The sequence below is a fragment of the Dipteris shenzhenensis genome, chromosome 18, assembly GCF_047967505.1.
Source record: "Dipteris shenzhenensis isolate YYH24624 ecotype China chromosome 18, Dip_SZ_1.0, whole genome shotgun sequence".
Classification (NCBI taxonomy): Eukaryota; Viridiplantae; Streptophyta; class Polypodiopsida; order Gleicheniales; family Dipteridaceae; genus Dipteris; species Dipteris shenzhenensis.
The window spans coordinates 9,466,511-9,473,204 of NC_141613.1; the positions used below are offsets into that span (position 1 = coordinate 9,466,511).

Genomic DNA, 6,694 nt, shown 5'->3' on the forward strand with positions numbered 1-6,694 from the left:
CCTTTTCACCTCCACATGGAGGTTTTTGTAGCTTTCAGTAGTCATTTCCTCACAAAGGGCTCCCCATTTAAAAATCACATTAACATACTTTTCCATTAATGAGGTCCTTGATTAATGTTCCAATGTGTAGCTCATGCACAAGCCAGTTGCACATTTGTAGCCACATGTGCACTAGCTCTTAGAGAGCCCTCTATGACATTTGCCAGTATATCTCTATAGTTGGATTGTGATGTCCAATGTATATACATCCTAATCTAGTTTAGTGACAACTTTGCTCTATCTCCAAAGTAGAAGTGCTTGTTTGACTTAAAAAATCTATCTATAGGATTTGATATTCTAGGCTGTGTACATGTGAAACCCAAAGAAAGCAAGAAGGAACCTTCAAATCCTTCTTTGAACTATGCAACAAAACCTAAATAGGTGATCGAGCTAGTCTTTAAACAAACTGGTGGTTTGCATCAATTTAGAGAAATAGAAATCTAGAAATGATGGGTGACTTTGAATGGATGGAAGTTAAACAAGCACATGGAACAAGGGCTATAAGAATTAGATATTTCAAAAAGTTCTAGCTTTGACTACACTCAATTGCAAAGAAAAAGAGAGAGCACTTGAAAGAAATCCAATTCATCGAAGCATGTAAGGATTTCAATGAGCTTGGCATAGGGAAAAGTCGTATTGTGTTTCAAATTAAATGAGCTTTTTGAGATCTCACAGCTATTTGTCAATAGCTTAAGAATTGATTTTCTACATTACATCTTATTTTTCTTCCCAATTACAATACTTGTTTTGGGGGGGTCAAATTTACAAACATTTTTAACATTCCTCAATGCCAATGGGATGCATACTTATATTAACAGTCCATTCACTAGTGCTCCTTAATTACTAGTGGGAATAGGTCCTAGCATGACACATAAAGTTTTTTGATATATTAGATTGAACTTAAGCATTTTTGTTTGTCAAATTTGCTTTGTAATAGTAATACTAATTGCTTGATGTTTGTGTAAAAATCAAAAGGAATACTAATTATCAAGAATATTTTATGTTTTAATCCAATTTTTATATTAATAAATTCAAGTTAGATATTGGTGCTTGTGATAGTGTTCTATGTTAATTTAAAAAGCATAATGTCCATTGATAAATTTGACCAATGCAATAGTTTGCATCTCATTTCTTTCTTTTGAAAAGAAGACTTGATAAGTTTCCTTAATAAAAGTCAATATGGATGAGCATGTTTCCTTTAGAGTGTATCCACAGGTCACTTGTATTTCTTTGAGACACAATAGCTCAAGAAGTAAGCATTTATATATCAACTAAATGTTTCATGCATGCTTGAAACATTTATTAATCCTTCAATCCTTTATTTGTCCAATATTAATCTATTCACTATTGGAAATGGGCATAGCTCATTTGGCATTTCCTTGGGTACATCTGAAAGCATGTGCATTAGTCGGTCGTTAATTGCATTGTTCATTAACAAAACAAAGGGCAGGGTTGCTAGCAGTTGTGCCTCCTTGTTTTAAGGGTTCACGTGGCACTGCTCTCTAAATCCTATGTGACATCTCATGAATGAGTTGGAAAAATAATTCAAAGACTATGTCGTTTTCTAAAACACTATATTATTTAAGCGATATATATTTCTCTTTTGCTTAGAGACACAAGAGCTCCACAAGAGGAATAAAGTCAGAACATGATTTGGCAAATGATGCATTGTGCTGCTGGTGGAGTCTGATGGTATTGGGCTCCTACGGGCTCCTTGCCAGGCCTTCTACTCTTTTCATCTTCAAGAGGCATGTCTACTTGACTGGATGTCTTCACGCTTGCAAGAGAGCCTCCTTCACTGATGTCAAAATACCTTGGGGTGATGACTTCAACAATCCCTAGAACATATTTGTGCCATTTGTGGCAGTATGCAGGAAGCATCCATCGTAAAAAAGAATTGAAGCTACATCATTTGGTGTAACAAAGTAACGAGTGATCATTGATTTCTGCAAGGATTGTGCCTGCAACATATCCATCCCACAGCCATGAAATGGGCCCATGATGCATATGGGTAATACTACCCACTCTGCAACATCTTAAGCACAAACTTACTAAAAGGCATTCCAAATTGGCACCCTAGTTTATATTTCCAAAACTTAAATGATCTATCAAACAAGTTCACACTTTTCAAACACACCTGGTCCTTCATTTCATCAACACCATATTGCACATAAAATTCCAGTTAGACTTGCTTGTCATGCTCTTGGAAACCATTTGCTAGAATTGGGGTTTCCTGATGTCCTTTAGGCAATATCCAAGCATGCCATGAAACATATGCATGTTTTTTGTCTCAAAGCCCTCCACATGATCAAACTGCCCCCACAAGCCTCTTCTTGTCCCACTCAATGAACTTCTGAATAGCTTATTAATAGCTTGCACACTTTTCGCACTCACTCAACACAATATTTGCAGAGATGCAAATGGAACAGAAAACCTCCTCTCTCTATCGTGTACTTTGCTCACCTCCATCTCCCCTCTTACCACCCTACCAAAATCCTTCCTTGGTGAAGTGGGGGCGATGTTCTATCATGGCGGAAAAATTCTTGGTTGGCCCTTAAATTCAATGCCATGTGATAAACATGCACAAGCTTCTAGACCCTTCTGCCAGCTACCTTAATCCACCCAATAACCTTGTGTTATACCCCTATCCATATCCCACTCCTCCCCCTCTTTTACTATATGCATGACTATTAAAGTAGCTACAACCCAACCCGAATGATCCCTAAACAACTCTTGGAGCTAATTTAGCTGAAAAACACACACACAAACACACTTTTTCACTTGATCATCTCTTCACACACACACACACACAGACACTTGAGGGGGTCAGTCATCATATGTAACCCTATCACGTGAGTCCAACACAAGGATATTTTTAATATATAAATTTTCTATATATTAATTTACATAAGGGAGTGATTAAAATGATTTTGGAAAAAAATTACAAATTTGTATAGAAAAAGGATATATTTTCAAAATGGAAAAACTATAGATAAGGGATTTTACAAATAGTCCTTGAATGCATGTGATATAGAGGGTTTGTACATAGTGACCCCCCTGAGCACGCACGCGCACACACACACACACACACACATACACCTACACACACACACACACGACAAAAGGATAATTAGAGGTATATAGCTGCATGCCCACCAGGCATCATAATGATGAAGGGGGGTGAGAGGCTCCCTAAAGAGACCTAGGTATAGTTCATGTCTAGAGGAGCGTGTTGAAGGTGAGATGACCAATGCAAGTGGAGTGATTCTAGATCCTCGAATGAGGAGGAGCCTATCTCGAAAGAGGAGGTACCTAATGATGAAGCTGATGAACTCGATGCAATATCCTATGCTGAAGTCCTCGTGAGGAAACTCAAAGCTGGCTTCACCCCATTGGAGGTCAAAGAGGCCAAGCGAATCTTGCAGGATGAAGTCTAGTGTAGAACCATGAAAATGAGCCAGAAAGAGTGGTTCAAAACTAGAAAAATGTACCCAACCCCGTGCGAGCTCCAATTACATGATGTGGTCATAATCGGAAAGACTGCTAGCCATGGGTGGTGCATATCTCTTCTTTACTAGAAGGGTCCCATCGATGGAAGAGCTCTAGCAGCTCCTACCATACAAGTGTGACATCCTATCGAGTGTGTTTCTGGTGCGTTATCTTGGCAAATGTTTTTTCCTCTTATGCTTTTTATCGGAGGCCCTTTGCAACGACGTGTTGGGAAGGTCCTATCAGTTTTCTAGAGCTTCAGTCTTGGTCTTCCCCTTGTGCCCCTCATTTAGAATCGATGAATTTCTCTATGTGGGTGGAGTTCCCCAACCACCCCTTCGCTTGGCAATGCACTTGGGTAGTTGGTGGTGATGCTGGGTAGGACCCTGCTTATTCCCCCATCCATGAGATTTCCATTCCAAAGGAAGCATGCTTGGATCTCTGGGATCGCACCTAGGTCATGCCACACTTCATCAAAGTCTGTCTCCCAGATGGCCTCTTGACGGTTCATCAAGTATGATTTGGGCCATCCGCGAATGCTTGCTTCATCTGTAAGCATACATGCCACATCGCCAAATCATGCCCTATGCGAGCGGTGTATACACTATTGGCATAAGGCAATCACATGTCCATTCAAGGAATATTAATAAAATCCCTTAGAGTTTTTTTTTTAGGGCTGAAAAAAGTTTGTAGTATATTATATCATAAAAAATATGATCAATACATGTTCTTTAGAGTAGAACAGCCAGCTCCCATGGGGAGAAGTTTGTTTAGCAAAACATTTCTAACATACACTCATGAGTTTGAACGCTTCTGAGTTTGAAGGCTTCTAAGTTTGTCACAGCAATAGACTTAAAAGAGAGGAACATAAGAGTCATCTGTATCATCTGTGCCATCATCATTTTTCCCTATAGAACAACGCTTTCCTCTATACAAGCTTGTGGTTTTTTCCCAAAATCGCATTAAAGAATCTTTATCTAAGTAAACCTTTATGATTAACTATTTCACGAACTTGATGACCTAATCAATGACATGGATTAGAACATGTTTGTCTATGTTAAGAAGTCTCGTTTGGTGACGCTAAATTTGACTTATTAATAGTTTCAATTGCGAGGGACGTAACATAGTTGTGTCCTCACTTAAGAGATTTGACAAATGTAAGTTACTCTATTCAATATTATATTCATAGATGTACCTACGTATGTACTTGGACATCAAAAGTGATTTACTACCGAGGGTAGTGTTGAAATATTTATTAAAGGAAGTAACTCCCTTCTTGAGTATTTAATCTAGGCTTAAGAGAACAATAATCATGTATGATGATCTTGAGCTTTACAAAATTCATGAATGGTAACAAACCTACTAAAATGTTTCAACTAAAAGTAAAATTTCCCAAAACCATGTAGAGTATATATTTACAACAAAATCATGTGTATATCTTTACGACAAGACAAAGTACAATATTCTAATGCGAGGAGTACAACCTACTTCTCTTATGATCTTCAATATGTTTGTGAGAATCTCTTTGAACCTACTTCTCTTATGATCTTCGATATGTTTGTGAGAATCTCTTTGTTATTTTGACAAAGTCTTCGTCAAAACAACATTTTTAAAATTATTATCAATTGATAAATGTGGATATGGGAGCTCGAGACAAGTGTGGTGCTCGTAATGATTGAGGGAGACGCTTGACTTTCGGCTATTAATTGTTGTATAGAGATTTATTTTCCACCGACCTACGCTAGCCAGGCTAACACGTTGCTCAGGTTCCTTGAAGCTCTTGGATACATTTTTGTATCGATGTTATTCTGTCAGTCTGAAAGTTAGCATATAATCTATTCATCTTCACTGGATTGCCAGTCGCTCTCTGATCTGTGAGTGTCATAGTTATCGTTTGGAAATCACCTACCACGAAGTAACGTGCTCTAGACCTTTAGACCCGTCACGCATGAAATCACATGTGGATGCAAAATACCTTTCGAAGAGTGTCTCTTCCAGTGGAAGGGAAACCCAAATAGCGCATGAGTAGTAGCTGTGACACACACAGACACACCTAAGACAATACGCTCATTCGCGATCAGTCTATGCCCATCATGGCCTCCTCTTCGTCCTACAAGTACAGTAGCCCATCAGCAGCTGTGAATTGGTCTGTGGCAATTGCTTTGTTGATAATCATCGTGATCAGATGCTCTCGTGTTTCCGCGGATCCTGATCCTTTGCAAGATTTTTGCGTGGGCCTTGAGCCAAATGCAACTTGGGGCATTTTTATTAATGGTTTGCTGTGCAAGAATCCCGCTCTGGTCACTCCAGCTGACTTCAAGTCTAACCTCCTTCAGAACGGAGGCAATACTGACAATGGCCTCGGCTCCAGCGTCACTATTGCAGACGCACTAACCTTCCCTGGCGTCAACATGCAGGGTGTTTCCCTCGCTCGCATCGACTTTGCTCCCCTCTATGGCCTTAATCCGCCTCACGTTCACCCCCGTGCCAGCGAGATCCTGTGGGTAGCCCAGGGTACTCTCTACCTAGGTTTCGTTGATACCAACTACACTCTTCACGCACAGACACTAAACGCTGGCGAGATCACAGTCTTTCCCAGAGGCCTCCTGCACTTCCAGATTAACCTGAGTCCGGAACCAGCTGTGGCATTTGCCTCATTCAACAGCCAAAACCCAGGCATATTACACATTCCCCAGGCTCTCTTTGCGTCCTCTCCTCTAGTTGAACCGGATGTGCTGGAGGTGGGCTTTGGCATCAACGAAGAGGAAGTTGCCCGCCTCGTCCAGAGCGTTGCTTTGACTCTATATTAATGTGAGAACTCCACAGTCCCGTTCACATATCTAATCTAGAATATATACTCGCCACTCTAAACTTTTAGACGTATCAGCATGTGATATTGTGGATTTGCGGGTGAGATCTTCGCGCAAGACACTTCACTCACATAATCATTTAAATTTAATAAGTGGTTAAAAGTTAAGTTCACATATGCCTTTTTCGTTTTCTCACTTGGCAATTTACCACCTTTACAATCACATATTTCTTACATGGCACTTACACACGTTGGGATCTCATATGCGTTGACAATTAATCTATTGCTAGAATTTAAATCACGGGGCTTGTTTATTTTCACATGCACTACAAGTTATTAGCCACTTTCTAACATGAA

At 39.7% G+C, this 6,694-nt stretch overlaps 1 pseudogene; it reads left to right on the forward strand.

Moving 5' to 3' along the window:
• The first annotated feature begins 5,621 nt into the window (after window positions 1–5,621).
• Window positions 5,622–6,338, forward strand: LOC147890772 (germin-like protein subfamily 1 member 8 pseudogene; annotated as a pseudogene).
• The last annotated feature ends 356 nt before the right edge of the window (window positions 6,339–6,694 follow it).